Below are 6,000 nucleotides of genomic sequence, written 5' to 3' on the forward strand. Positions count from 1 at the left end.
ACCAACACCTCCACTGTAGTCTGCTCTCAGAAGGACCAATTTGGAAACCTCCTCACTCAGAGCAATTATTCACCTGCTGTTGTGGTTAATTTGAGTGAAAGAGGAAAATTATCCATAAGGAAAGAACAAAAACTGAGTCTACAGTCAGCAGCTTTCTGACAATGCTGCAGCTGTGCAGCCGGAGCAGATCATGTCTCACGGGTGACGGACTGGTGCATGTCGAAATGGATTTTGCAAGAAACAAGAGGAAATGGGGATGAAAGAAGTTGAGAGAGCTCAGGGTGAATGATGGGAAAAGGAGAAAACAAGGTGTTGGTGTAATTCCTTCCAAACAGTGGAGAGCTGAAAATACTCCAGAGGAGCTGGCAGTGATAGGTACCTACCCACCCCTTCCCAACCTAAGAGGTTAGAGGAGATCTGTGAAGCTTCAGCCTATCTCTTGAAGTGGAAAAGTGAGAAGAGAGCCCAGGAGGCAGATAGTAGAGGAGCAGAAATGAAGGAAAGAAGTGAAAGATGGAAGGGAAATGGCATAGAGAAGAGGGCTTTAGTACAATTCAGCTCTTCATGATGGGTAACCGAGACTCATAGAATCCCAGGTTGGAAGGGACCTCAAGGATCATCTGGTCCAACTTGTGTAGGCAAAGCATGACCTAGACTAGATGTCCCAGCACCCTAAGAAGTGCAATAGAAACTGAAGAGCACCCAAAAGAGAGGGGTGGGAAAAGCTTTGCAGAGAGGCAGTCAGACCTGGTCTGTGCAGAGCAGGGGAGACTCAGGTACCTTGGCTAGGTGACATGATAGCTGCCTGCAAATATGTGATGCATGTAAACATAGGAGAGCATCCACTCGTGAGGGGTGACAAACGGAAGTATATTGCAACCAGGGAAACAAGGTGAAACTGAAATGGGAGGGGAAAGAGACTGAAAAAGCACAGAAGAACTTTCCAAGGAGGTCCCATTAGGCTATGAAACGTTCTTTCACATGCAAAGACATTTGGAGGCTGATGCAACACGATACTAAACAAAACTTTGGCAAATCTAAGGGAACAGTCCTGCAACACTGGGAAAGTCAATTTTCTCCCAAGCTGTTGATCACGACTGCTCTGTCGTGCTGCAGAGCCAAGTTAGTTCCACAGATTTCCTCCTCCTGTCCATTTCTAGCATCCATTGCATCAAAGACACACATTTTCCAGTTCATAAGCAATATGAGCTGCTATGAAGAACAGTTATGAAGGAACAGTCATAGAATCATGGATTCATAGAATGGGTTGGTTTGGAAAGGACCTTAATGATCATCTAGTTCCAGCCCCAATGCCATGGAGAGGGACACTTTCCACTAGACCAGGCTAGTGGAGGGTAACAACAGAAGAGACTCCTCTCTACTGTTTCTGACTTCCCCAGAAAATGGAGTGGGAAGCAGAGTGGGTCCATTATTGGAGACCAGAGAAGCAGAGAAACCCATTTTCAGCCAGGAAACCCACCAAGGAGAAGGCTCGATACAGGAAGCTGGGCAGGAGGCAGGGTGTGGGGAGAACAGGAGGGGAATAAGCACTGATTAACCAGGGATTTGGAAGAGAAATGGGGAAGGAATGGTCAGGATGAAATCAGCAGCAGAGAGTGCAGCATTACAGGGCAGAAACAAAGTAAAGAAAAGCTGCTCACCGCTTTAAGCTACATTTCTGTATTTGAGTTGATGGGGCAGAGCCTTTACTATGTTTGTGGATGACACTAAATAAAGCAGTGATTGGTATGCTGGGGGCAAGGCTGCTATTCAGAGGGACCTCCCACAGCAGAGCAATGGTGCGATAGGTACTTCATGCAGCAAAGACCTGCACCTTGGACAGAACAAGCTCATGGTATAAGATGGGATGACTGGGAAGTAGCTTTGCAGAAGGGATTGGGTGGGCAACAAGTTGTCCATGAATCAACATCTTGATAGTGACAACAAAATCCAGCTGCATACTGAGTTGTATTTGCAAAAGCTTGGTTAGAAAGTCAAGAGATGCTGCTACTCCCCTTTATTTGGCACATCTAACACATCTGGTTACTGTGTCCAGATGTGGGCCTCCTAGTGCAAGGGAGAGAATGGCAAGCTGAGGTAAGTCCAGCAGAGGCCACCAAGGTGATCAGGGGGCTGGAGTACATGGTATCTGAGAAAGAGATGGAGGGAGCTCAGCTTGTTCAGCCTGGAAAAGAGAAAGACTTGGGAGAAAATCTTTTGTCAGTGCTGGAAGGACAGTTATAAAGAAGACAGCATCAGATCCTCCCAGGAGTATTCATTTAAAGGACAAGATTTTGCCGCTGAGATCTGCAATTTGGGAAGTTCAGACTGAACATAAGGAAAAAAGTCTTCATAATGGGAGAGGTCAAACACTGGAAAAATCCTTGGAGATTTTCAAAACACATCAGGGCAGGGCCCTGAACAACCACTTCTGACACTGAAGCTGGCCCTGCTTTATAAGGGACTGGACTGGAGCTCTCCAGAGGCTCCTTCCAATGTGAATTACTCTAGGAATCTTTGCAAAACAAGAAGAATGGGTCATGCACTTGGGTGAGGGATAGAGTAGAAGGGAAACTTCTGAGCAACAGGGCCTGTTAGTGTGGTTTCTACTCCCTGCACTAAAAGTGGAAGGGATGTGGCAACACAAGTGTCCAAAAAGATGGCAAAAGTGGCTGATGATGCCAGATGTAAGCAGAGTTAGTCAGATTGTGGAAGTCCGACTTCACATCATGTTTCCGTTTTTATTGTTTCATTATTATAGGTCAAAATTTCAATTAGTGTTTTCAAAGTTTTCCATGAACATTCCGAAAACGTGGAGTTGAGAAACGTTTCCTTTGTAAGGTCAGAGCTTCAGTTTGAATTCAGCTATTCCTACTGCACTGAGTGCATTTTCATACAATAAAAATAATCATTGCGACATTCAGCTTGCTTTTATTATCTTTGCTCTAGAGAAGATGAGGAAACTTTTCAATCTGCTAATGCTAAATAACATGCCTCCAATTACCACTGACACAAAGCACAGCAAAACAAAATACATTAAAAATAAAACGTTATGCTGTTGAAATGAGGTAAATCCATTCATATTTCAACACATCAAGTTGTGCTGGGACACAGAAAGAATATAAAGCAGAACAATGGCAATAACCTGTTGGAATTCCGAAAGAGACCCGATGAGGTGAGATTTTCATTCAGGAATGGTTTTTGTTGTAAAATTTCCTTCCATCATGAGCACTTACATCCTAATTGGTGCTTTTTAATACTGTTTACAAGTTTCATGACTCCATTGCCTTCCACTTTAAAATGTTGTAACAAAAAATCCTGGCAAGAACAGTAGATTGAAGAGTTTCAAAGCCCCACATTCATTAATTGCTGCTTACTCTTGGAAAAAGCTCTTCCTTACAGACTTAGCATATGTTTCTTTCCTTACATATGTGACTCAAGACCATATGTTTCTTTTAATCTGTCCCTCGTGTTTCACCACAGACATCAGGCAAGTTATTGCATTGCTGAACTGGACCCGTCACTCATAAATTGAGCTCCTTTCCTGTCTAGGAATAACGATGCCCAGTGAAGGTCCAGAAAAGGATTTAGGTGCTTTAATTGCCACTCTAGGTATTTAAGTCCAAAATCTAAATCTTCTGAGTCCTTGTTCAGCTGCTGATTCTTCCATCGGGTGCCTGGAGTCTTTGAAGGACTATATGTGATGTTGAAATGCCCTGTGCATTTAACAGTCTGCTCCTTGGCATAGTCAGAAATGCTACAGACAGCCCAAAACCATTCATATCTGTGTAAGCCCTAACAGGCCTCTCATGTTGAGCATCCCTCTGCCAAGTATCCTAAGTAGGTAGATATTGCCAAAGCATTGCCACTAGACAAAGCTCTGTACAAACTAGCTGGAAGTGCTCTTCCATGATAACTCCATGCCTAGAGTGGGTTTAGTTCTCTCCCCTATCTAGATGGGTATTTTCTACCTCTCAAGCAGTGATTTCCTTGTCAGTCCAAGGGGAATGCTGTGGATGATATTAATTTATCCTCAATTTTGTCTCAATACATAGAACTTTGTATCCCTTAAGGAGCACTTAAGGGGCGGGAACTGTGCCCTCAACACTATGAATTGGCCACTGAGACTGCAAAAAGCACAGAAGAGCCTGAACAAAACATTTGGGAAGTACCATGCTCCCCTCTTGCTTGACTTACTGGTTAAAGCAATTCCATTCCTGCAGAGGAGAAAACTGAGCCATGATGTGCCATGTTCTACGTGGTGTTCTAAACAGTGAGCTATAGGAGAAGAGAGGAAGAAAAGCCACAGCCTTGGAAACAGAAAGCAACCTCCTCCTGGCTCCATCCTCCTGTCAGGCACTTGTAGGGAGCCATCAGGTCCCCCCTGAGCCTTCTCTTCTCCATCTGAACCCCCCAGGTCCCTCAGCCGTTCCCCAGCACACTTGGGCTCCAGGCCCTGCTCCAGCTCCATTCCCTTCTCTGGCCCCGCTCCAGCCCCTCAATGTCTCTCTTGTAGTGAGGGACCCAGATCTGAACACAGGATTTGAGTTGTGGCCACAACAGTGCCCAGGGCAGGGGGACAATCACTGCCCTGGTTCTGCTGCCACCCTGGTGCTGATACAAACCAGAGTGTAATCTTAACCCAGAGCTAAAAACTTGAGTCAATTGCCTAAACATAGGCAGTTAGTTTGGTCTATGGCAAGAAACTAGTGCCAATTGGATGTTCTTGAGGTTTGAAGGAATGATACAGGATAGAGAGGAAACCTAGCTATTCCTGACTATAAGCTGGAGGCCAGGCAGCATAGCCCAGGGTACCTCAAAGGCAAATAAATACCAGATTGTGGTCATCCAGTCAAACCTGCTGTCAGATAAGTCAGAACTAGTTTGAAAAACAAGCACTCTTGCATCCTTTGCTGTATTGTTTGATATGGTAGATCTGCTTTCTGAAGTCTAATGTGAGTTTACCCTCTTAAACAGTAATCAAAACCAGAAACCAAGACCACATTTCATCCAGGAAGCTTTTGCACAGCTCTCTGCCTGTGCACATCCAGTGTCATGCTATCTGCTTCTCTGCTTTTCCCACGGTGTAATTGCTTTTCCAGCTTCCTTAGGCTGCTCATGGGGAGGTTTTCGAGTAACTGCAATAAAAGTGCAATGACATCACGTGTTTGTGTACTGCAGAATGTGTCACTTCATTCAGTTTGCATCGTGTGCTTCCTACTACTCTTCGGTAGTTCTCTAAGCTCACCCACACAAAGTCTCCTCATATGTCTCCTAGCAGAGTACCTGAGTGATGCATGGTTAAACAAGCCTCTTACTGTGGTCTGTGGAGCAATGCTTTCAGCATCTTAGGGCCCAAATGGTGTTTTGGCTTTTTTTTTTCTTACCACTTCTTATTTCGCAACTTGCCTGTTGGGATTGTGGTGTTGTGCAAGAGCTGTGATGGGAACAAAGTGTTATCTCAAAGAAAGATCTTGATTTACTTGGAACAAGTGAAATGAATAGATCTTCCTTTCTTTTCCCAGAGCTAATAAAAGAGCTTTATTCAATTAATAAATTAATATTAATAATAAGTAATAATACAGTGTATTGTGGTAATGGGTTCAAACTTAAACAGGGGAAATTTAGGTCAGAGATGAGGAAAGAAATTCTTCCCTGGGAGAGTGATGAGACACTGGAACAGGATGCTCGAGGAAGTTGTGAGTGCCCCATCCCATCGCAGTGTTCAAGGCCAGGTTGGACACAGGGGCTTGGAGCAACCTGCTCTAATGGAAGGTGTCCCTTCTCATGGCAGGAGGCTGGAACTGGATGATCTTAAGCTCCCATCCAACCCAAACCAGTCTGTGATTCTATGATTCTAGCTAAAAGACAGATAAGATTTGGCTGGTTTTCATACAAACATCCCAAAACTCCCTTGTTTTTCCACCACACAGCTTCAGATAGCACCACAAATTAGAAATAAAGACACAACATACTATCTGCATTGGGAATGTATGGTGA

The sequence above is a fragment of the Lathamus discolor genome, chromosome 4 (genome assembly GCF_037157495.1).
Source record: "Lathamus discolor isolate bLatDis1 chromosome 4, bLatDis1.hap1, whole genome shotgun sequence".
In the NCBI taxonomy this organism is placed as follows: domain Eukaryota; kingdom Metazoa; phylum Chordata; class Aves; order Psittaciformes; family Psittacidae; genus Lathamus; species Lathamus discolor.